Here is a 23,319-nt window from a genome sequence, read left to right as displayed (position 1 = left end):
CCCTGGACTGAGCTTAAATAGAGCCCTGGACCCACGGATATAGGGAAGGCCCAGGTGAGGCTGGTCAGGGCCATTACAGTTCTTCAGCGCCTTCAAGGCCTGGTACATTCACTGGCTGGATCCTCCTGTTGATCTCTGTTCCCAGAATGGCATTTCCTTCAGACAGAGGTAGTGTGTCCTCCTTGTGCAAGGACAGCACGTGCCTGCATGCACAGGCACAGCATTATTTTGATATTTGCCCCTCTTGATTTTCCATCATTCCCTTCTGTTATTGTTTTTTTCCCACATTTGTGCAGAAATTAATACCCAAGGGTTCCAGACTTGATCTGGATTTTATTGCCACAGTAAGAGCTTATAGAAATAGTGGTAGCTATACCACTGTCATTTGGAAAAGAGATGATGTGCAACAACTTGCATGTTTCAGTGGCTAACGTAATAATGTGGCAGTTACTGCTCTCTGTTGAGTCTGGTCCAGCTGTTTGTCCAAGAAGTCTCTAGGTGCAGCTGTTCTCACCACCAGGCCCAGATCCTTTCAGTTGCTGTTGAAATTGTGCCATAAACCTGCTGATGGATTTTGTTTTTCTTCCTTGAAAGCACCTGCTTGAGATGCATGGCCAGTTTTGTTATCAGATAGTCAGAAAAGGCAAAAGTTGAATTCTGCTTTCAGGCAGTTCATGGAGTGAGGTGAGCTCTCATGTTGGAAGGGGTTGCACCTCTATTGAAAGCTCTGCTAATAAATTCGCCTGTGCCTGCTCCCCAAACTTGCCTTCTACCTACAGGATGCTTGAAATGGGCAGTAAGAATTAGCCTGCCTCTTGCATGTAGGCTGGCATAATAAAATGCAGATCACTGCAGAGGTGACGACAGCGCAAATACCTATTGCAGCTTTAACGAGTAACTCTTCTAAATTAGAGAGAGAGAAGATGTCCAATCCAGAAGATGAGATTTTCTCAGTTTCTCTGTGATTTTGATGCTTAGTATGAGTTCAAGATATTAATTGCACTGGTAGTTGAAAATGTGTGAAGCAGTTAAAACTCAGTGACTCCTACTGGGACAGGACTGGTGTGGTTTGGGGAGGATATTGCTGTTATTCAGCTGAAAAAGACCCAAATGATCCCAATGCCATCATTGGCATGCAGGGGCAGCAGGGCCTCCCCTTTGGAGCAGGAGGAAACGATTTGCAGTCCCTGGAGGAGGCAGCTCGCAGGGGTCAGGCAGCATGTGCAAGCCTGTAATGCTGGAGGTCCCTGTGCCAAGAAAAATATCTTGGCCATACTTCCTCTGAGCCATTGGTGGGCAGGACAGCCCCGGTTGTTTCCTCCAGACCAGTGAGCAAGTGGACAAACAGGGACGTGTGTTGTGCTTGGAGTGGGCTGCCTGCCCACCTACACCCACCTGTTGGTTCAGAGATCTGTGTCCTTTTGCTGAGCAGTGGCTGTTGCATTTCAGCTTCCCTGGGGCTGGCAGACCCCAATGCAAGTCCTGGCTGCTCACAGCCCTTGCAGCCAGCCTGGCATAAGGCTGGGGGAGGTCGTGGATTTGTGGCTGGGAAGGACATCCCTATGGCGCTCCTTTGGCTCCCGCTCACCAGTGGTGCACACAACATCTAGGGATTTTACCCATAATATGCAACTAAGATTTTTTTTCACCTTCTCCTATTCCCTTCTTAGTTTTGGCCTTTCTCCTTTAAAGCTTAACAGCCTGATTTCCTCTTGCCCTGCTTACATCTGCTTTGATACAAAATAGACCACCAGCCTGGAGGCACTGAAGTGTTGCTGCTTTTGCAAAGCACAGAATAGGAACCCAAGATGCAAAGGAGAAGGAGTTAGGATACCCAGGGTCTTCATTTCTAAAAATGAGCTTGGTTGGCTTTACCTCAGCTGCCCTTTTGCAGACCTGCACCTCATTCACAAACCACTTGCTTTATTCTTTTTAAAAAAGAACTGAGATCACATCAAACAATCCCCCTGATACTGGGGCTGGATAGGCCCACCTTCTTTAAACTAATTCTTTAGAATAAGCAGATTGCTTCAAAACTATCAAATAAAGTCAGCCCTTCTTGCAAATGTGGTTGTCATTGTTGGCGGACATTGATGTGCTGTGAAGAAAACTCTGTCACATGCCTTGACTTCAGAAAAGCATGAGAAAACACTTGCAGCCTTCCCTGAGATAAGAAGCCACAAACAAATCAGAAACAACAAGCGAAAATTCAATTCAAGGTTTGCTCCAGGATGGACGTCTTGCTACGATAAATTAAGGTGTTTTTCATTATTAAAAATAAACAAAGCAATGAAAGTGAACCATGTCACCATTCATATGCTTAAAAAAACATCTTTAATCTGCTTGGGAAAATCTTTTTTTCCCCCTAACAGGAAAAAATATTAGTTGTCCAGATAACAAGCAAAACAAAATCAACCAAAGGGCATCAAGAGACTTCCTGAAATTGAAAAAACAATGTTTTGTGTAACAAGTTAAAAAAAAAAAAAAAACAAAAAACCAAAAACAAAACAACCACATGCGGCAAGCAGAATGATTCCTCCAGCTTCTTCAGGTTGTCAGTGGTTTCAGGAACATGAGGAAGAGTTACACAAGCAGTCAAAAGTTTTATTTAACCTTGCAGCATTTTACAGCTGTCCTAAGCCTCTTCCCTTCTCCCTTTCCCCTCCCCCCACCCCCCGGAAACCATTTGTCTTTCTAGTGCCTTATTTTTAACAGCTCAGCTCGGCCCCAAAGGGACATGTGTAAAAACAACGAAAGAACTTAATCCGGCAGCTTTAGGGTTCCCAGGACTGAAATAGCAAGCCTGATGCAAATCAGGAGAGAAGCTGCTTTGGAAGAGGGAGCAACACCTCCTCCTCTTGAGGGAGAGACGGATGGAAGGAGGCAGAGCCACGATGACAGGCAGCCCAAACACTCATGCACCGTGAGACTGGGAGACGTGGGCAATGTCGGGCTGGGCTAGCAGGGATGCTCAGGGACCCCATTCATCCTGCAGTAAATCAGCCCCTGGAGATGCATGGGGAAGTTTGCACAATGTCTGCCCAAACTGTGCCTGGATCCCTGCCAGGGCTGGGAAACTTTCATTCTCATGAGTTCACAAATTTCACCTACAAGAGCCTGATTTAAACAATACAGGAGATAGTGTGGCATTCCTTTTCACATCCCTCTCGGCCACTGCGCTGTGAAGCCAAAGGAAATCATTAGCTGTGCCTGCTAAGAACTTCTGGATCCCAACAAAATATTCACATTTGATGTATTCAGAGATTTTTTTCTTTGTTTAAAGCTCTTTATGATTTTCACAGGTTTGTTTGTGATGCCAATTTATGCAGTTTCTAATGTTTGGCTGTGTATTTTAAGTGTGGCAATATGGGGTTCAAAGGCCTCCCATGTTGCAGTTACCATGGTTTTAAGTAGCAACCTTGCTTGCAATCAGGTAATTAAGCCATTAATTTATATCTGCTCCCTAATAAATACACAGAGCAACAGGTTCAACCCTCACACATTTATGAGCTCATTTCAGATGTGGCCTCTGAAATGCTGAAAGACCTTTCCTGTGAGTATTTACTGCAGAAGTCAGTCCATTGAATGTTTGCAAAGAGTAATCCCTAGACAGGTGTAGTAGTAGCCAAAGCAAATTGGTCTAGAAATGTCAACATATATTCATGGATTATTTGCCCATCTTAAGCACTTATAATAAATGTCAACAGACCTGGCAATAAGGTTCAGCTTGCCAGTAAGGAAACCCCTAGCCTTGCAGCAAACACATGCACCACAACAGGAAAGCAGCACAAGCCTGCTGACAGAAGGAAACCCACTGAGGAAGGTGATGGGAGGGAAAAGCTCCATCAAATCTGCATCCACACTTTCTGGGGCTATTCCACCCAAGGGAAGGTTAGCAATCTGTGGTGCTTTTAGTATATCTGATCTTCCTAGCCAGCACAAGGTCCTTTTGTTCAGCAGGGTGGTTTCCAGCAGCCCAGAGCTGTCCTCCAAGGCAGCCACCAGTTGCAGGGTGAAAGGGGCACATTTCCCATATGGGTGTGCAGCATGTAAGTATCTGGGAATGTTCCTAATGCTCACCTGCACCCTTTGGCAAGGTGACACTCCCACACCTTTCCTCCTCCACCAGACATGGGACTTGCCAATGTTCCACCAAGGGACTGATTCAACACATCAGTCTGCTGGCCAGAAGCAAGAAACCTGTTAATGGATAAATCAAGCAATATATGGCATGTTTGCGCTGCATACAGTGCTCCAGGGCCTCTACTCATGCAAACAGGAGAAGTCAGCCTCACCACCTTTTACAAAAAACTGTCTTCAGGACAGAAAAGCATCCTGAGTTTCAATTTCAAAAGCTGTTGGGCACAAATCTCCCTCCCAAGGCAGAGCATGGGCAGCGACACGCAGCCCAGGACAGCTCTGGGTTGGCTGTGCACCACTGCATTCCTTGCTGACCTTGCCCTCCCTAAGCAGCCTGCCCAGGGCAGGGAGCAGCCTGAAAGAGAGAGCTCGTGTGGGAAAAAGGTCCCCATGCTCAGTGCTGACACCAGAGCAGCAAGCTACAGGGAGCTCCTTTTGTAACTGCAGAGGTTCAGCCATTTCCCCTCCTAGATGCTAGAAGCCCTTGCATGAAGAAATAAGTGATTTAAGGAGTCATCATTAATAACAAACAATAGAATTTTTTTTTTCTATTTGATGGGTTTTTAGACCTGTGACATATCCTGCCTTTGGGCACCGTTCCAGAAGCACAAAATTGCCATGCTCCCACTGTGCCTGTGGGCAGTGGGCTGGAGGCTGCTCCTAAGTAAATCTGAACACCCAGCAGATACTTCCCTCTTTGTCCATCTCAGTTTTGTTACAAGAGAAAAAATGTGCCAGAGATCACAAACCTCTGCAGCAGCCACAATCCCTCCTGCAGCACCACTCTTGGCATGTCAGCTCGGTGCCAACTGCGGCTCTTCCCTGGCCCTGTGGCTCAGCTCAGCCACAGGAAGGCTGATTTTTAATCTTACTGACACCCTGTTTACACCAGAGAACCTGCTTTGATTGCAGCTGGCTTCCAGCTTCCCTTTGCCAAACCTACCTCGCACCATGCCCGACCCTTGCAGGCACTGTGGGAAGCATTACCGTCTCCACAAGCCACAGCCTCCGTCTGCCCAGAGGGACAGGACACCATGGAGCCGTGAAATACCCATCCAGCAAGGGGATAAATTGCACTGGAGGCTCTGCTGCCTCCATTTGCTCAGCATTCCTGACTGAGAGCTTTTTCCTGCAAAGTCACCAGGCCCATCTTGAGCCAAAGTGCACTCACTCAGCTGCACCATATCCTGACAGGATGTCAGCAGTAAACAGTAGGTAAATACTCATGCTTTATCATTGGTTAGTATTTGTTGTTTTTAGAGACCTGGACTAAAATTCCCACTGGAAAAAAAGTGTGTACAACAAAAGTAGCTTCTATTTTCTGCCCACAGGAGAACCATGTGAAGAGAGCCATTTCCTTCATTATTATTCCACACACAAAAAAGTTTGATGATATTCCTATTGGATTTTTAGATCTTTTGCATCTATCTACTTAATTGCTGGGAAATTATTTGATTTATTAACAAACTTATATTATGAATCAGTAAAGACCTATCCAGTCCCCACAACTGTTTGTTGGCCCTTTGCAATGTGGACCTTCTCCGGATCAGTGAAAACCCTGCAACCATCCCTGAGGTGCGGAGCAAGCACTCCTCAAGCATGACTATTCTCACACCATTCAAAATTGGTTTTGGGAAATAATTGTGGGTGGAAGTGAGCTCTCTGCAAAAAGCACACTCCTTCGAAAATCAAGGAGTAAGTGAGTACAGCAAGCAAAGCCTTATTCTGGCATGACTAAAACATAAACAGCTATTTGCTGGAAATCACTGGCAGCATTTTCTCAGCAAAGGTTATTGTGAGAAGATATAATTGATCTTAATGTCTAGGGTTATCTCATCTGATTGTATCAGCAAAATATGTGATCACTTGGTAATTACTTTTAACATAATTTTCACGGGAGAACAGTCGACGCTGGAGAACAGAGTTGTCTTTTTAAACGCAGCAAAATACTGCCTAATTATGAATTAAACCCCAGGCTGAGCCAAGTTAGCAGCCTCTGGATTGATTTTGAGCTAGCAGTGCTTTCCCATTAAACTTTGGATGATTCTCATAGTCATTTTTCCATGGAAGTAACACTTTTCTGAAAAAAATAATGTTGTTAGCCCACAGAACATTGAAATGATACAATAGCTGCTTGCTTGGAGCTCACTCGCCACCTGCTTTTCCTTGTTTTGTTTTCTAGCCTCTAATTACTGAGCAGAGTCAATTCCTAATGAGGCAGTTTGATTTCCTGTTTTTCATACTTCTTGAGCTGCTTAAAGAGCCTGTCCAACATAAAAGGAACCCTTTTCTAAACAGATTTTAAATTAATTATAATAACCTTGGTGGTGGATGTTGTTGTTGCTCTGCGTGTGTGCATGTGTGTTTGTGTGTGAGTGCATCTGAGTTTTCCATGGCTGTGTTTCTCATTTAACATTTCCACACGAAACAACTTTTTTTTTCCCCTCCTGTTTCCCCCTCCCCCCACCCCCAACAATGCAAACTGGAAACTCTTGTCCAGGAAATTGTAGCCACAGAAACACTGTGTCTGGGGCTGAGGAGGAAAAGGTGGTGATGTCATGAATAATTGGGCTGTGAGAAAAAACGGAGCATGAATAAGGAGGGAAATATTCTGACGTCTGTTTGAAAGCTGGAAGATAAACACTTGTTGTGAATGGTACACACTGCCTTCCAAAAGGGCTGGTAGGAAGAAGAGCAGTACTAAATGACTGCTCAGAAATATATGAATGATGCTAATGAGGTCTCTGAGCCCTCTCCTAGCCCTACCAAACACGTGTGACGCCTCTCAGTTTGTGTCTCAGTGCTTCCCCTGTGGACAGCAGCGGCACTGGAGAGCTGCTGCATTCTCGGGATTTACAGCAGTCCTAGTCCTCCTCCTGCCTCTGCTCTCTGCTCACTCTGTCCCTGCCTGCTCCCTGGGGCCCTGTGGCATGGTGAGAGGCTGCTGCAGGCTGGAGCTGCACAGGCTGCGCAGGCTGCAGGTGTGGGGTGGCCATGGGCTCTGACCTTGCCCAAGAGGTTCCGCCAGCCACAGCTCCCCTCTGGCTGGCCAAAGGAATCTTGCAGCTATCTTGGTGCATGGATGGTACAAAACATTGCCAGCCAGAGCCTCCTGGCACAGTAGAAGCCCCTGCCATCATCCACCTGCAACTCCCCAGCACTTCAATACCCCTTGCCACAGTCCCAGGGTGGTGTTGGCTGAGGCCACTCACAAAAGGAACCTAAGGACTTTGCTACGGTGTCAGTTCCCCCATCAGCTTTCTCCTTCCATTCTCCAACCAAGAGCCCTCCCAGAGAAATTCCCCATGGGAACCTTTATCTGGAGCAGAGCCTGCCACCGTGCCCTGGTAACAGGCCACAGCCGCTGCAGCGTTGAGAAGGTGGCTGAGGATTGTTGTGTGTTTGAGCAGCCACAACCAGTCCAGCCCGGGACTGTTGTGTGGGCCACTTGGCAAGTGCACAGGAGAAAGGCACTCCCTGTCCCAGAATGTTTGGAGAAGAAAGCAATGGATTGGCACCAGTCAGCCCCTGGACTCACTACATTTGTGAGTGAATGAAGCTCCTCTGTGGAAGCTGCATATGAAGCTTACTGAAAAATACACAACCTGCTGCTAGAAATGTAAGGAAAGGCAACCCATGCTATAATTCTAAAAATTTGAGGGAGCCCTGGCTGGGGAGAGCTGCATTCCAGCCCCACCCAAATCATAAAGCTGAGAAAACTTCAATGGGCTCTAGCTTCTGGATTATTATTATTATTATGACAGGGTTTTCCTCTCAGGATTCAGAGTCTCTGTAAATGGTGGGAAAAAGGGTTTTATACAACCTCCAGTCTCCACATGACAAAGTGACTGCCTATTCCTACAGTCATCTGAACAGAATAGACGGAATAAGCTATTGTCTGTGCTCAGAAGTCAGCGACTGCACCGGCACTTGATTGGTCCAGGATGTAGAGGAACAAAAAGGTCATTGAATAAAAGAAGAACAATACTTTTCATGAAACAAATGAGCTTTTGCTAATTTATAACATGTTTGGATTGGGTATCATATACATCAAAATGATGTAATTAGTAAATGTCATTTTCTGGAGAGAGAGAGTTCAGCAAACCCTTAATGATGGGAATTTCCTGCCCCAGACTGGAGTCTCTGGACTACCAGGGCATCATAAAGATGCTGTATTCCACTAATAATTAGAATGGGCACAAAGTGGGACCTAGATGTATGACAAGGGGAAAAAGGAAAAAGTTCACCTACTGTGAGGGTTAGTTGCACTGAAGGATTAATGATAGGAGTACAATGGGCTGAAGGGCGATTAAAAACTGTCTTGCACATTTCACACTCAGTGTTTGAAACCTGGAATCTGAATTGTTCCTACCTCCAAATATCCACATCCCTCAAACCCGTCGCTACTCGGGTGATGGTGTTTCTGCAGTGGACACAACCATGGGCTCAACTCCCAAAGTACCTCAGTCAGAGGGATGTCCAGAACAGGATGGAAGCTTTGCAGTTTTTACAGCACTCTGCTGAAGACATCAAATTGCAATGGGACCTGCATATGTTCAACACCAGCTTCAGAAGTTTTGAATGTGTTTCTCCCCTGCATACTCACATACACACATAGTCACATTCACAGTGCAAGGCAGGATCACACCTGGGGTTACACTTTCCAGGTCTGAGGGAAAAACTGCTCCCAAGATGCTCTTCACTCAGAAGGGAGTCAAGAGTACTGGAAACCTTGTGTAGGAGGCATTTCTCAAGCAGTGTCATTCCAGGTTGCTTTAGGCCAAAGACTTGCATTAGCAAAGCCAGACACACTGCAAAACTTGAGGAACATGCAGAACCTACTTGTTAAGGAAAACAATAAGTATTTTGCCCTTTTTTTGCAAGTCACGCTTGACACTAAGCTGAGGGTAGATTTGTCAGAGCCCATCTGAAAGGGCAGCTGGCTGCAGCAGTGAAAGCCAAAAAGTCTAAATTCCCTCTTCAAATATGTCTGACATCTTCAAATAAGCATATCAGCTACATCAGAACTGCCTTGCATCTCTTCCTCCAGATCCTGAAGCCAGCCCTAAGCTGAATGTTGATACAAAGAGAAAAACACTGTTTCTGCTTACAGTATAGAATCATGGAACAGTTTGAGTTGGAAGGGACCTTTAAAGGTCATGTAGTCCAACCCCCCTGCAATGAGCAAGGACATCTTCAACCAGATCAGGTTATAAAGTATAAAGAGACAGCAAATAGAGAGGGGTCTACCAGACTCAAAGAGCCTACCAGAAAGACTATGCCCTGACCTAGCTGCTTAGACCTGGGAGATGACAGAAATCCACTGTTTGGTTTTCATTTCGTATGTTGCTGACTCTTTCCCTCCAGAAGTTTTGCACCAGTTTTTGGACCCAAAGCTCCTGCTGTAGCATGAAAATCTCCAGGATTTTCAAGAACCATGTGGCGCACTCTGTTCTTCAGGGCTCACGGAAGCTCAGCTGCTCTCAAAAAGAGACCAGCTGGGCAGGGAACTAAATTGAGTTGCCACCTAGAAAACTTTTCCTCTCTGGTGGAAAAATCTAATAGGCAGGTTTACGAAGAGAAATCTCCTCTGGCAATGGCCACAGCATTCTCTGAGATATGCGATAAATACGTTATATTAGTTCATGTTTCCTTCTTTGCAGGAATTGCTCAGGCACAAAGGAAACAATAACATGATTTGGAAAAACTTCCTTACTCATTTTTACTGCAACTTTATTCTTCACAACAAATTAAATGTATGTGGGAACTAAACCAAAGATCCAAAGGTCCAGTAAACACTAATCACAGAACCTCTTCTGCCTGTAATGGGCATGTTTGAGCAGGAAATATTTAACTGTTAAGGGATTTTTGCCTCTCTATTAGCAAAGGAAGGACACCTCTAAATGTGACATTCTTGTCCCCAGGAAATACCCTTACATTCTCTGAGAGTTCAGAAAGGAAAACATTCCACTGCAAATAATTTACTTCACACCCGCTTCTTTCCTTTAATGTGCTTTTTCAAAAATTCCTTCTGCTGCCAATTTTTCTATCTTTTACGAAGATTAACCCAGAAAGTCCCACATTTGTGAGCTAAATTAATAATCTTGAGTCAACAAAACCATGTTCTGAGGAGCCCTGGCTGAGCCAGCTACAATTTTGTGACTGTGAAAAAAAAAACCAAAAACAAAAGTGTGAATTTTCTCCTTGGAGGGAGAGCTAAAAAGCAGAAAAGGTTACCACACATCTGCTGATCCACTGCACATAGTCACCATTTCTGTTCTCCCAGCAAAGCAACATCAGCATGACCCTCTGCATAGCTGAGAGAGGTACCTGCTGTCAGGTAGGGTAGCACTTAGTCATAACAGGAACAAGGATGCACAGTCCAGCAAATACTAGGGTATGACACACCACAAAAGCAGGTACAGGTGTTGACTCACAGACAATCCACCTTTTTTCAGCAGACTTCTTATTTACCATAAATGAGTGCATACAGCCCACTTTCAGTTCCTCTAAGTTGCACTTAAGTTAAACTCTGCTTTGTGTTCACCAGATGGTAAGATCAGGACCATAATCTCAAGGTGATAACAGCTCTCTAGAGCTTCAGCTATTATTAAAATATCTGTATCAAGACAAAACCAAGAAACCACATTAATTGGCTGAGTGACAGGGCTTGTAGGTGAAAGACAACTTGCTGTAAACATTAATAGCCCATGACTGTGTGTGGGTGGCAATGCACCAAAGAAATGGGCAGCTCTTGCTTATTCTAGTGTTTTCCTATAGTTTTGATTCCTGGATGGACAGAAGAAATAAAGATATAAAATCAGTTAGGCATTCATTTTCTCTCTGCGTGGAAAGTACACCTCTGAGCTAACCAGTCTCTTCTCATTGTATCAGTCCAAGGTCGTATATATTGCCAGTAACTGCATTGTTCAAGCTTTGTCTTCAGATTTCGCAGAGTGTGTTCTCACAGGTCCCTCACTCCATAGCTGGCAGATGTGAATGGAGCCTCCGCTCCATCTCCTCAAATATTTTGTAGTTCTTTTCTGCCCCTTTCCTGCAGATGGAAAGACCAGAGCCCTGTGTAGAGCTCCGAAGATAACCGTATTGCAGATCTGAAGTACAGGCAGTTGAGTTTTATCCCCAAGTCCTGTCTAAAAATCATCTGAGATCCTACCTGCATGTTCCCAAAGGAAGGTGTGAAAGTGACAGCAAGCATGAGGCAGTTTGGTCTATTGAGAGCTTCACAGATTCAGTGGGCAGAAGTGATCACCTGCCACATAACATGGGGCCATCAAAAGTCATCTGGGATTCAGGTCCTGCCCGTGCACAGAGCAAGGGAAGGACTTTCTTTACCATGCAGTATCCAGTAATGTCCTGGAAAAGCAGTGAGTTTTCACCCTAGATATGTACATGGTGCCAATGTGGTGAGGTTCTCCACATCCTTCTGGAATTAGAGTCCATCAAAACAGACACATACCCAGTGTTGGGTGTTACCAGCAAGCTCACTACCAAACTCCACAGAAATCACCCCGTATCTATAAACCTCTGACAAATTATTTAAGTAACTCCCTGGTTTGGGGAGAGAGAAAACATACATTAATAATAGGTCTATTAAGAAATCTCACTTGAACACTAGCATGCACACTCCCACATGTCCACACACCCAATTTCCAGGGAAATGGCCAGGGCAAAACACTCATTGCTCCCAGAGTTTTCATACTTTGGTTTACTCTGATTTGTGAGCTGCTTTACTGATAAAGAACTGGCACAAAGCTTCCTCTGCTAGACTAGCTTTCAGCACTTACTTACAGCCAGTGGAGACGTGGGTCTCTCAAAAAAACCCCTCTCTGATCGACTCAAAACTTTGATCCTGATTTGCATGTTTGAATTAGGATTAAAGCCTGCTGGGTGCTGCTCTGCTCCCTATTGCCCAAATGCTCTCCCTCTGCAGGTCTCCCAGCAGGCAACAGCAGTCCAGCACCCCAAATAGAGTAAGATCTCATCTAGACAGAGCAGAGTAATAGTATCTAAATCCTGGTGGACAACCCTGCCCTGAGCCCAGCTAAGGGAATTCTTCCCATTACTGTGGTACTGCATTAGGACAGGATAGAGACAACAACTCTGGAGAGTCAGGTACATTCTGACCATCCCTATATGACTTAACAAGTATACGTACAAACTTTGCACTCCAAATTTCAAGGACTTGAAATTACAAAGGACTCATAGACAGAAATTACTTCTTTGACTTATTAACCTTTAGGTCAAAGCAATGTAAATCAACTTCAATCTGTTAGCAACTGAGAGCTCCACATTTCATTCGACCCTGGGACTTTTTAGACTACAATCCCCAAAGCTAACCACTGCTGGAAAACAGCAGCTCAGCAGTCTCGGCAAAATCTGAGGACCTGCTGGCTCGGGGACTGGAGATTTCTCTCCAAGTCACCATCCAACATGTTAGTGACCAAAAGACACTCTCACCCTACACACTACCTGTCTTGCCTACAACAAATTGGATGGCTTCTGCCTTACTGCCTGTGGGTACCAATCCACATGCAAAGTGTGCAAGCATCTTTTCTGATAGGTGTAGATCAAACTTTCTAACGCTACTGGCTACCCCTTCACACTGGCATGAAGGAACACTAGATGATGTGACAGTTTTGGCTGGGATAGAGTTTGTTTTCTTCATAGTAACTAGTAGGGGACTGTGTTTTGGATTTGTGCTGAAAACCGCGTTGATACCACGGGAATGTTTTCATTACTGCACAGAAGTGCTTACACAGTGCCAAGACCTTCCCTGCCTCTCGCCCCACCCCACCAGAAAGTGGGCTGGGGATGCACAGCTTTTGGGAGGAGACACAGCTGGGACAGCTGACCCCAACTCACCAAAGGGATATCCCATACCTTACGGCATCATGTTCAGTATGTAGAGTAGAGGTGGAAGAGGGGAAAAAGAAGGGAAGAGGATATTTGAAATTATGGCATTTGTCTTCCCAAGTCACTGTTATGTGTGATTGAGCCCTGCTTTCCTGTAAACAGCTGAACACCTCCCTGCCCATGGGAAGTAGTGAATTAATTCCTTGTTTTGCTTTGTTTACACCTGCAGTTTTTCCTTTGCCTGGTAAAATGTCTTTATCTCAGCCCATCAGTTTTCTCACATTTGCCCTTCTGATTCTCTCCCCCATCCCACAAGGAGGGAGTGAGCGAGAGGCTGGAGTTAAACCACAACAGGTGAGTGGCACAGAAGTTCTTGCACTTTGTCCACTTTTGCTGTAGTGGATCCATTAGTAAGGGAGAGTATCAGCCTATAAAGCTGCCTGTCAAAAATCTCCCAGCTGCACTGAATTCAAGAAAAATTAGTTTGGGGCATCACAGGAACCTGGTCTGAACTGTGACCCACTGACACAGAATTTGGTGGCTGCTTTCATTGGTTTAACAGCGTCTGATAGGATTATGGGCAGCACATTTCCAGGCTGGCTAAGCTCTACACAAAGCACTTCAATAAATACTGCAGCACTGAGTCCGTTGTTAGAGGTGTTTTGGTGTCCACAGCAGTACAAGGCTTTGACTCTCCAGCAGATTTCTAAGCAACAAAACTTGCCGATCTCTGTTATTTTAGGAGTGAACTGAAAACACTTTGGTGTTGATACACCACAAAACTCCACCATACTGTGAACATTGCTATGTTTTCCTAAGAAAGGTCCTGTTCTTTAAGTATTGTACTTGTACAGCAGCTTTTATTGGCACTTCCTCATCCAAGCTGCAGCCACTCAGAGTGTGGGGATTTTTGTGAATTTTCTAATCACCCTTGCTGGCTGCCTCTGAATGACTGTGCAAATAAAAGGAATGTGAATGAAAGTAATGTGAACAGCAATTTTAGAATTGAGCTTGATTTCACCAATTTGCCAGTCTGGTAAATAAGAAGAGAAAGATTCAGAGCTAAGAACCTGTTCTGAGAACTAATGCCAACCAATGCACAGCAAAGGCATGCAGTTGTTGATTGTTTTTTTTCCCAAATGGTTGCCTTCAGAAGAGCAAATACACCCATATCTGGGATATCATGGGTTTGTGGGCTAAAGCAGACTTCCAGGACACTTTTTTAAACCCAGCCCCCTGCCCTCTGTTTCACCTCCTTCTCCACCCCATACAAAGAAATTACCTCAATACTTTTTCTCCTTTTACTCTTTTCTTATGTCCTTTTTCACCTTTCCTTCATTCTTTATGCTGAGATCTTGGCAAGCAACATCAACTTCAGCACCTGACGAGTGCTTATTCTCCATCCAAAATATCCCCCAGTCTGTGGCCTCAGCTGCAAACTCCAAGAAAACTGTACCAGCAACAGACCAAGGATTAGTGTCTTTCCTGTCATGCAGCTTTTCTCTCTCCAATTCTCCACTCCTATCCTGCTGTAGTGCTGGCTAGCAACAGAGCTCAGGTCAGTGCACATCACATGGAACACCTGCCTCTGGGTTTAGGAAGAGCTTCCTGGCAGGACTGCCTTGCCTCAGGTAAGAATAGTGATGCCACCTTCAGTAAGAGCTTCATGAGAGCCACAGTAGTGGTTCTCATGGTTCTCAGGTGAATATATTTCCTATTTTTAACCATTTTCTCACCATCTGTAGCAAGAAGAGATACTTTGAAACAAGTTCATCACAGAGGATATTTTGTGGGATTATGTGGCTCCTGTGCCACCCACCCTTAGTGTACCAGTGAACTGGGCTCCCCCCAGGAAAGAAGAGCAGGTAGAAGGGAGCAAGCAGAATTTGGACTACCGGTTGTATTCCTGACAGACTTTTATCTTCAGCGTCTTCTGGCATTGCTTCCCTGCTAGACCTCCACTGGTGGCAGTCACTGCTGAAGAGCTAATGTAAGGCAAGTTGTCCCCTGTTATACAGACTTGGTCTGAGAAAAAACAGATATCATAGTGGTTAAAATTCAAGGCACTAGGACATGGACTACCCTCCTGTTGCAACTCCTGCTACCCTTTCTGATGGAAGAAGAAATGGGAAATGATGAGGGAAAAGGCTCATAAAGGCCTTGCAAAAACTCAAATTAAAAAGCTGCATCTAGGAATACTTCGAGGCCGCAATTAGTCCTTGCAAATGAATGCTTACTATTTTCATCAGCTGGAAGAGTTAGCAGAATTTAATCAGCTGTGAATTGTTTCTAAAATGAGGCAAAAAGCAGCACTCAACCACAGGGGATCTGAAGCAAGAATGAAATGAAACACAACATGAAAATGTGGCCAAAACTCTTAAATGAGGAAACAAGCAGGCACCAAAATAAGCATGTAAAGTGTCTTTACTGGTCAATTCATCATGAACAGAATAAGATGTTTCCCAGTACAAGAGTTAAAGAATACCAGTTTGGTGATATTATCCAACAACTTGAGCTGCCACCATGTATGATTCAAGACTCAGCTAGATACTAGATAATAAACACACTGGACATCTAAATTGTTATATATCTTGGCACCTGACCAGCAAAGCATCCATGTAAAACCGTATGCCAGTAAATCTGCCTTCTGCTTTTAAGCTGATTATTCAAGGGTTAACTATGAGATCCCCTAATGAAGTAATAAAACCCAGACATATTTTAAAAGCTATTGATTCATCATGCTATCTGTTTTGGAGCATGTCAATGCATAAAATATTAAATGGAAATGCTCTGTAACTTACAAAAAGTTTATTAGTTGTGATATATGTTCTTTGAAACATTCTTTGCTCTACCTCTACTGCAGTGCTCCAGATTTTGTTAGGAATGGGCCTAAAACAGAATCCTGCATAAGACTCCGCTGCCCCCAAAGTTGGAAGGGTGCTCAAAATCCAATCCACAGTGCACAACCTGATTTTACCAATTAATCCATTCAGCATCATGATTGTGGTAGAGATCCTTGGCTTAATCCAGATATCCCAGCTTGCACCCTTTCCAGGTTGTAGTGATGCCTTTTACTCAGGCGTCCTGCTGTGGCATAAGGCAGGTTTCAATGGAAATAGTGCCAAAATGCAAGCAATCTATGAGACTGTATTTCTTTACACCTTATACCTAGTTCTGAAAGCTTTGTCGTAAGGCTTGTGCTCTTGACAGAACTAAGACACTCCTGATCCTAATCTCAGCCAAACATTCCAAGCACTGGCCAGTGGCTGATGCTCAGATTCCACCTGAGCTGTTGTGTATCAGGGTAAACCACATCATCCCTGCTCTACTCAGGCACTAAGGAAGGGATGAACCTCACCTCGCTTTAGCTTTCTAAAAGTAAGGGGTCTCACCTGATCAAGTCATGTGGGGTCCTCTGGAGTCAATGGAGAGGGAAGGGTTTCTGCAGATGGTGATTCTGCTTGTCTAACTCAGAGTACCCTCCCAGAATGAGCGATATGGTCCCATCTCTCAGAGTTGACACAAGAGGAAATGCAGATAATTCATGTAGCCTATGTACCTATTAAAAGGTTGTTATAGAGGCTCTGAGAAGCAGGGTTTCCAAGCAGCATTTGTGTGTGTGTGTGTGTGTACAAGAAGAACCACACAGAATGGGGCCTTGCCTCACCCCAGGTTTTAAAGAGGACAGTATGTCAACCTTACCCAACTGTTCAATTGCTCCTTCAGGACAGCTTCATTCCCTTCAGGATGTGATGGATGCTACTGTCTGCCCTCCTGCAGGTGATCTGGTCACCTGGAGAGACTTCAGTGGTTACCACTCCTAAGCAGGCTCTGACAAAGGGCACCCAGTGACAGAAGACTTCTTGATCCCTTGCTGCTGGCTAAGGGTGGCAGCATAGTCCTATATAAGAGCACTTAGGAGCCTCATGGGAAGTCCTCGCAGTTGCTCAACTCAACAGAGGCTCCTGTGTAGGCTGCAAAAGAGCACCTCTGGGACCATCCTTGGGCACAGAGCTGGAGGAAGGAGTCAGTACCCATGCCATCAGTGTAGCTCTGGTTTACATCATTTAACACTCACAGATGAAGTGTTTATTGCTCTTCCATTTGAGGATCACTATGTGGTCAAGTACCAGCTTTTTTCAGTCTGCTAAATTACCTGATGAAACTTTTGATTTAAAGAATAGAGCTGGGAGCTCGGGCAAGCTGGGCTCTTACCAGCCAACTAGATTTGCTATCACATATGAGTGACAAGATATTTATGCTGATAGGTCAACAGACAAACAGACAGATTCATTAATTTTCTTCTCCCTTGTCCCATTATCTAAGCCCCTGTGCCATCCACAGCCACTGGAGTGAATGTTCATTTCTATTCCATTGTCATACTAACTACTGCTCTAGTTTAAGTATTCTTTTGAACCCCAAGAACAATGTGCACAAGGCGCAAATCCATCCCGCTCCTCCATGGCTAAGTAGGGCCATTAGACAGGAGAAACAATAGAAACTCAGCGGGTGCTCTGTGTTTGCTCCCTGCATGGCCGCACACAAAGACAAAAAGCGAGGAGGGCTGGATGGTCCAGGGATGGGTATTGGATACCCTGATGCGCTTATTTTCCCAGCATCCCCAGATCACAAAGGAGTAGAGGTTTTGCATGGGCCTGCAGAGGCTACATCAGTGACTGGGCACAGGACCTCATTGTCTGGTTTGTTTTGTTTCCCTGAACAATATGTCACATATTTACTTTCCTCTTGGAGGGCTGATGCTAACATAAAATCATCACCACGTTATGCCAAAATGTCAGCATGCCACATCGCCGCATCTCTACATGAGGCTGCCTCATGGGCCCCCACTAGGATTTCTGACCCTAATCATTTCCCATAAGCAGTGTTTGCAGGATGCAAGATCTTAAAATAGGACAATCCCAGAAATCCTGGAGCTGGTGGCAGCTCTTGTTCAAGTCTCTGTCTTGAGTGACTCCATCTGGACAATCTAGGACTGGTTTTGATTGGCTGTGGAAGCAGCTGGTCTTGGTTAAAACCTTTTTTTTGCTAGAAATAAATATAAATGCTAGGGATAAAAAGTCAGGATGGTCTTTCTCTTGAGTCATTAGCACGTTTTACCTCTGGTGAAGGGATTTCAAAGTGGATTTTCTTACTTATGTGGCCAGCTGTATTTTAAATACCTTTAACTTTTACCAGTGTGCAGCTCTGAGATGTTTGCTGCTGCTGCTGCTGCCTTGCTGAAGCTTGATCCTGGAGCACAAGCAGGTGCAGCTCCACTGAATCCCACAGACCTTTTTCTGCCAGTACTGGCCTATACAGAAATTCAGCCCTGGGTATTTAAGAGCTTCTGCCCAACACCAGATACCAGAAGAGTGAGGAAAGCAGAAGAGCTCAGCAAACACCTGGTGCAGCCACAATACCTTGATTGCAGGACACCTCCCGCTACGAGGGATCAGCCCCAAGCACCCCTGGGGATGATGGCATGTCATCAGCCTCCCATTCGTGTGGGGTGGGGTGCCATGCACCTCTGGCCACTCCAGAAGTTATTCCCAACACTGCTCTGCTCTCCTCTCTGTCCTCTGGGACAAGCTGCACAGTGGCTGCACTGAGGCCATACTCCAGGATTTGCTCTGCCAACTCTCACATGCCAGAGGTCTGAGGCTTCCTCCTCTGACTGTCTGAAGCAAGCGCCACAATGCTGGGCCCCTACCAAACATTCCGTGGGCTCGGGATGAGGGACAGCAGAGGAAGGACTGGTAACACAGGCAGAGCGTGGATCCATGCCACTCCCCAGGGGAAGGGTTAAAACTGCCTTTTACTGTTTTTCTGTGACAGGTCTCTTTACTCAGTGCTATATAATATAGCCCCAAACATATTCTAAGTAGCCAAGGGCTGCCCGGCCATCTGTTTGAAGACACAGACCTTCTGAGGCAGGAGTTCCCAAAGCCTGGCCCATGGGACATTTACTATGGAGCCTGCAAAGGGAATTCTTCCCCTTTAAGAAGGCAGCCTGTACTTGTTTTGTTAGGCTGCTTCAGGCCACTGTCCCATCCATGAATGTTGATCCATACATGACTTGTATATGAAACCAGACATGGGAACTTCTGCTCCAAGTGAGAAATCTCCCCTCCAACTCTCCCCTGCCAATCTCACCCACAACTTCCAGACTCAAAATAAAGAGAAAGATTTGGTCACCTCCCAGGTAACTACTCTAGTTCCTGCCATAGCTTCCGGGGGTGCTTTTTATGAGAAATCCTGATTTTATCCAGCTATCTCGGATAAAAGTGCCAAACAACTTCATGACTTTCTGTCTTTGAAAGCAAATTAGGCTTTTACAGGCACATTTACGAATGGTATCTGTGGCCTGCACTGAATTAAGAAAGAAACAGACCCACATAGCTGAAATATGTGCATATCCCTAACTATTTTTTGTATTATGTTTCATTTTATGTATTTATTCAAATTTAAAGCAAAGGCACCTTTCAAAGGCTCTAGGCACAATAAATTATACAACGAATGTAGTCAAACAAAATCCCAGCAATACAGAAATCACTTCTTCTAGAGCATCTCAGCCAGCCCAGAGCTTCTCCATGAGAAGACAGCCCCATAACTTCCCCATGCTTTATTATATCACTTTCTCATATCCCCAGATGCTATTTTCCCTTCCCTGAGACAAACAGGATGACACCTGGAGAGACACCACCTTTCTCTCTCTCAGCTTAGCAGGGAAAGTATTTTGGGGCAGCCAAAAGGAAAACGAAGGTTTGCCAAGGTATGGGGCAGAGCAGCACATGGGCGAGCACCACTCACCTCCCCTTGCTCTTCCTGCCAGGGACTTCAGGCTGGAGGGCTCAACCTCGATGCCCATCAAAGTGGCCTCTCAAAGAGGGGTTAACCCTCTGAAACAAGTTAAATATTGGGGCCTCTCATCCCACAAGTCCCTGTAAGGAACCTTGCCCCATGTCATGGGGTGATAAACTGCAGGCAGTGTCTTTGTGTCCTTAAAACATTAATTCCCCTAAAACATGTAAAGCATCTATTGGTGAGTAAAATAAAAGGGAACCAAAAATGTCACAAACTGCCCTGATGCCTGTGACCCACAGGAATCCCAGCACCACCTGTACACCTGCTGCTGGTAGCTAGGACCAGATGCCACTTCCCCAGGCATACAGAAACCAGAGCATTAAAGGAAAAGGTGAAATCGGTGGGGTTAGTGTTGTTTTTTTTTTTTTTTTAATAAAGCCACTTTTTCATATTTTCTTTACTTTTCAGGTCTGATCCACACCCCAGCATCAAGTTTCTGCAAAGGGGCAGCCCCGTGCTAGGCGACTGTGCTGATGGGGCGCTGGGTTGGGGTAGAGGTTTGGAGCTGCTGTGGCATCTGGCATGAAAAAATGTCCCGGGAAGCTGTTACATTAAATGGCCAAATCGATTTATTGAATGGCAGGTGTTAGCTACAAACAGATGGAGAACATAAAGGCATAAGCAGGCATTTGTATGGAAAAGAAGCCATCGATTTGTAGCGAGAGACTCAATAGTGATCGTTACAGCCTTTAACAGAAATGTGCTTTTTTTCACGGGCTGGGCGCGGGGCGGCTCGGGGTGAGCGGGCGGCGGGGAGCGCAGCCCGGCCGGGCCCGGGCTCGCCGGCGGCGGCTGCCGCGGGCTCCCCCGGCGCCAGGGCCGGCCCCGCGCGGCGCGGGCGCTGCGTGGCGGTGCCGCCCGCCCCAGTTGCGGCGCGGCGTGTCCGGGCCGCCCGTGGCAGCGCCCCGCGGCAGATGAGGCACGCGCCGGCCTCATTACAATGAGAATGGGCAGGCTGGAGGGGCCATGTGGCAGCAACAGTTTGCAAATCCCCCCTCCTTCTGTGCGAATCGGGAAACATTTCCAAACATTTGTACCCCAAATCGACCACATTAACACCCCTCCGAGCGGCGCTCCCTGGAGGGATGCTCCACGCTACGGGCATTTAGGCAGAAACAAAACAAGCAAGAGGGATTTTTTTTTCTCTTCTTTTCTCTCTCTCTTCTACCCCCCCCCCCCCTTTTTTTTCTTAGAGGATCTCGGTGTGTGTCAGCGCTGAATCGATGCGCAACTTTCTAGCCAAGGGGTTTTAAAGCCATCGGGGAATCCTTCTCAAAAAGTGGGGCTGTGCACATGGAAGGGCTGGCGAACACTGAATAAATGGGCGAGTCTCTGACTAAGAGATCAAACTCACTCAGTGATCAAAAAGGCGACCAGCGAGGCCAGCCCCAAAACAAACCGCAGAGCCAGGAAGCAGGAACACTCCCGAGAAAGGCGCGCAAGGTGCATAGTAAAACCCCGCACCGCACTCGTACAGGCGCCAGGGATGCTGCGCTGACAAAATAGTTACGATAATTTTGACCAAGTGCGGGCCAGCCCGCGGGGCTCTGGAATTGCGAGGGGTTTCTGGGCGCCACTCAGCACACGACCCTGGGGGTGAGGGGGTCGGCTCCTGGGGAAAGGTGAAGGGCTCCAAGGCGCGAGTGCGCTGCTTCCCCATCTGCGCCCTGCGATCCGCTCCCAAATGAGTGCGGAGAAGGGGAGTTGGGTGGGCACCGGCTGGCGCTGAGGGCAGGGGAGGGGCGTGAGCAGCCGTGCCCCTCGGGCATCCGCACCGCTCCCGGGCACAGGGAAGGGTCAGGGGCTCGCCCCCCAGGTTAGGGGAAAGGGGAAGACACAGGACGCCCCCAGCTAAGCTTGACCCGGCCGGGAAGCCAGGCCAGCCTGGCTGCGGTTTCATGCTGTTTTAGGGGACAGCCTGGGACGCCCGGGTCACAGGGAAGGCAGGGACAGTCTCTATCTCGGGCGTGCCCCCTTCCAAAAACTCCGAATGGCACCACGGGGCGGCCGGAGCATCAGGCAGGTCCTGCCCCGGCCGTAAGTATGGGTGCTCTGTATTTTCAGGGCCTTAGAAGCAGCCCAGCAGAAGCTACGCAGGAAGCGAGTGGTGGCAACATTACCGGGAGCCGCTTATGCCCAGATCCATTCCCCCGCGGGAGTTTTCCCCCGTGGGTCGGGCGGGCAGATTAGAAAGCACGGAGCCTTCAGAAAAAGAGAAAAGTGGGACCAATGGTCGCGATGCAGGTGCTGCTGGCTGCGTCTGTGCGGGCGATAGCGAGCCCTTCGCAGCCCCTTTTCCCGGGCTCTGGCAGCCTGAGAGCAGCAGGACGCTGGCGGCCGGGGTCGGGGGATGGGAGGGGGGCCGGACACCTCCCGGGGCTGGGGGAGAGCTGGACGTCCCCCCGGGAACGGAGGAGGGCAGCCTGGCACGAGGGCTCGGGGGGAGGGATGGCTTGGGCAGGCTGGCAACTTTCACCCGCCCGGAATTAATTAACGTTGTCTCGTTAGCGAGATGCGTTTGGCCCGGCCACGCGTATGCTGAGCTGGGCCAGCCTGGAGATAAACCGGCAGCAAAAGGGGCGCGAAAGAGGGGAAGAAAGCGCCCTGACCTCGAGTAAGTGAGCTGGAGAGATAGGGAGCAGGGCGGAAAGGACGGGGAGGCCCGAACACCGGGTATGTCTGGTCCGGTCAGTGCCCAGCATCCCGACAGGGGCTGCGGGAACCCCACCGCCTCCCCTTGGCAAAGCCAGGGGCTCTGCGGGCTTCCCCCCGTCCCGAGGACAAGGCACCCCTCGAACTGAAACGAGGATCTTAGGGGAGGTGGCTAGGCTGTTGCTATCCAAGTGACCCAGGATGGCGTGTTGGGCACAGGAAAGAGTTTGCAGGAGTTGTGTTTCTAATCTGCTCTCGGCCGACTTTCAGGCTCAGCTGTTTGATGTTACTAGTGAAACTTTTTTTTTTTTTTTTTTTTTTTTTTTTAATCTGAGCTCCCTGTGCGCGTGTGTCAACATGCAGCAGGTGGTTTATTATATTCCCCTGTTATTATTTTATTACGAACTCTTTTTATAGCTGCAATCAAAATAATTGTCTGGAGTTTCGAGAAGGATTTAGCGTCTGTTTTGCACCACTCACCCGAGCTTCTGAAAATATTTGGTTTTGGGGGGGATGACACGTGGGGAGCTGGAGCGACTTCTGCTCCTGCCGGGAACAAGCAAAGCTAGATGCAAAGCTTGACTCGAAAAACAATGGCCACCCAAGGGCAGTTGAGCGGGCGGAGGAGTGCTTGGGGGGCTTGCACCCCTTTTACCAGATTTAGGGAAAGGCAGCTCTTCTCCAGCCGCCAAGGTGTACTCCGCCAGGACGGCAGAGAGGTTTGGCAGAGCTGTGAAAAGCAGAGATGAGCTTGTCTTGCTTTAACCTACATTAGCTCCGGGTCCATAT

The sequence above is a fragment of the Corvus cornix genome, chromosome 5 (genome assembly GCF_000738735.6).
Source record: "Corvus cornix cornix isolate S_Up_H32 chromosome 5, ASM73873v5, whole genome shotgun sequence".
Lineage (NCBI taxonomy): Eukaryota > Metazoa > Chordata > Aves > Passeriformes > Corvidae > Corvus > Corvus cornix.
This window is presented reverse-complemented; position numbering follows the sequence as displayed.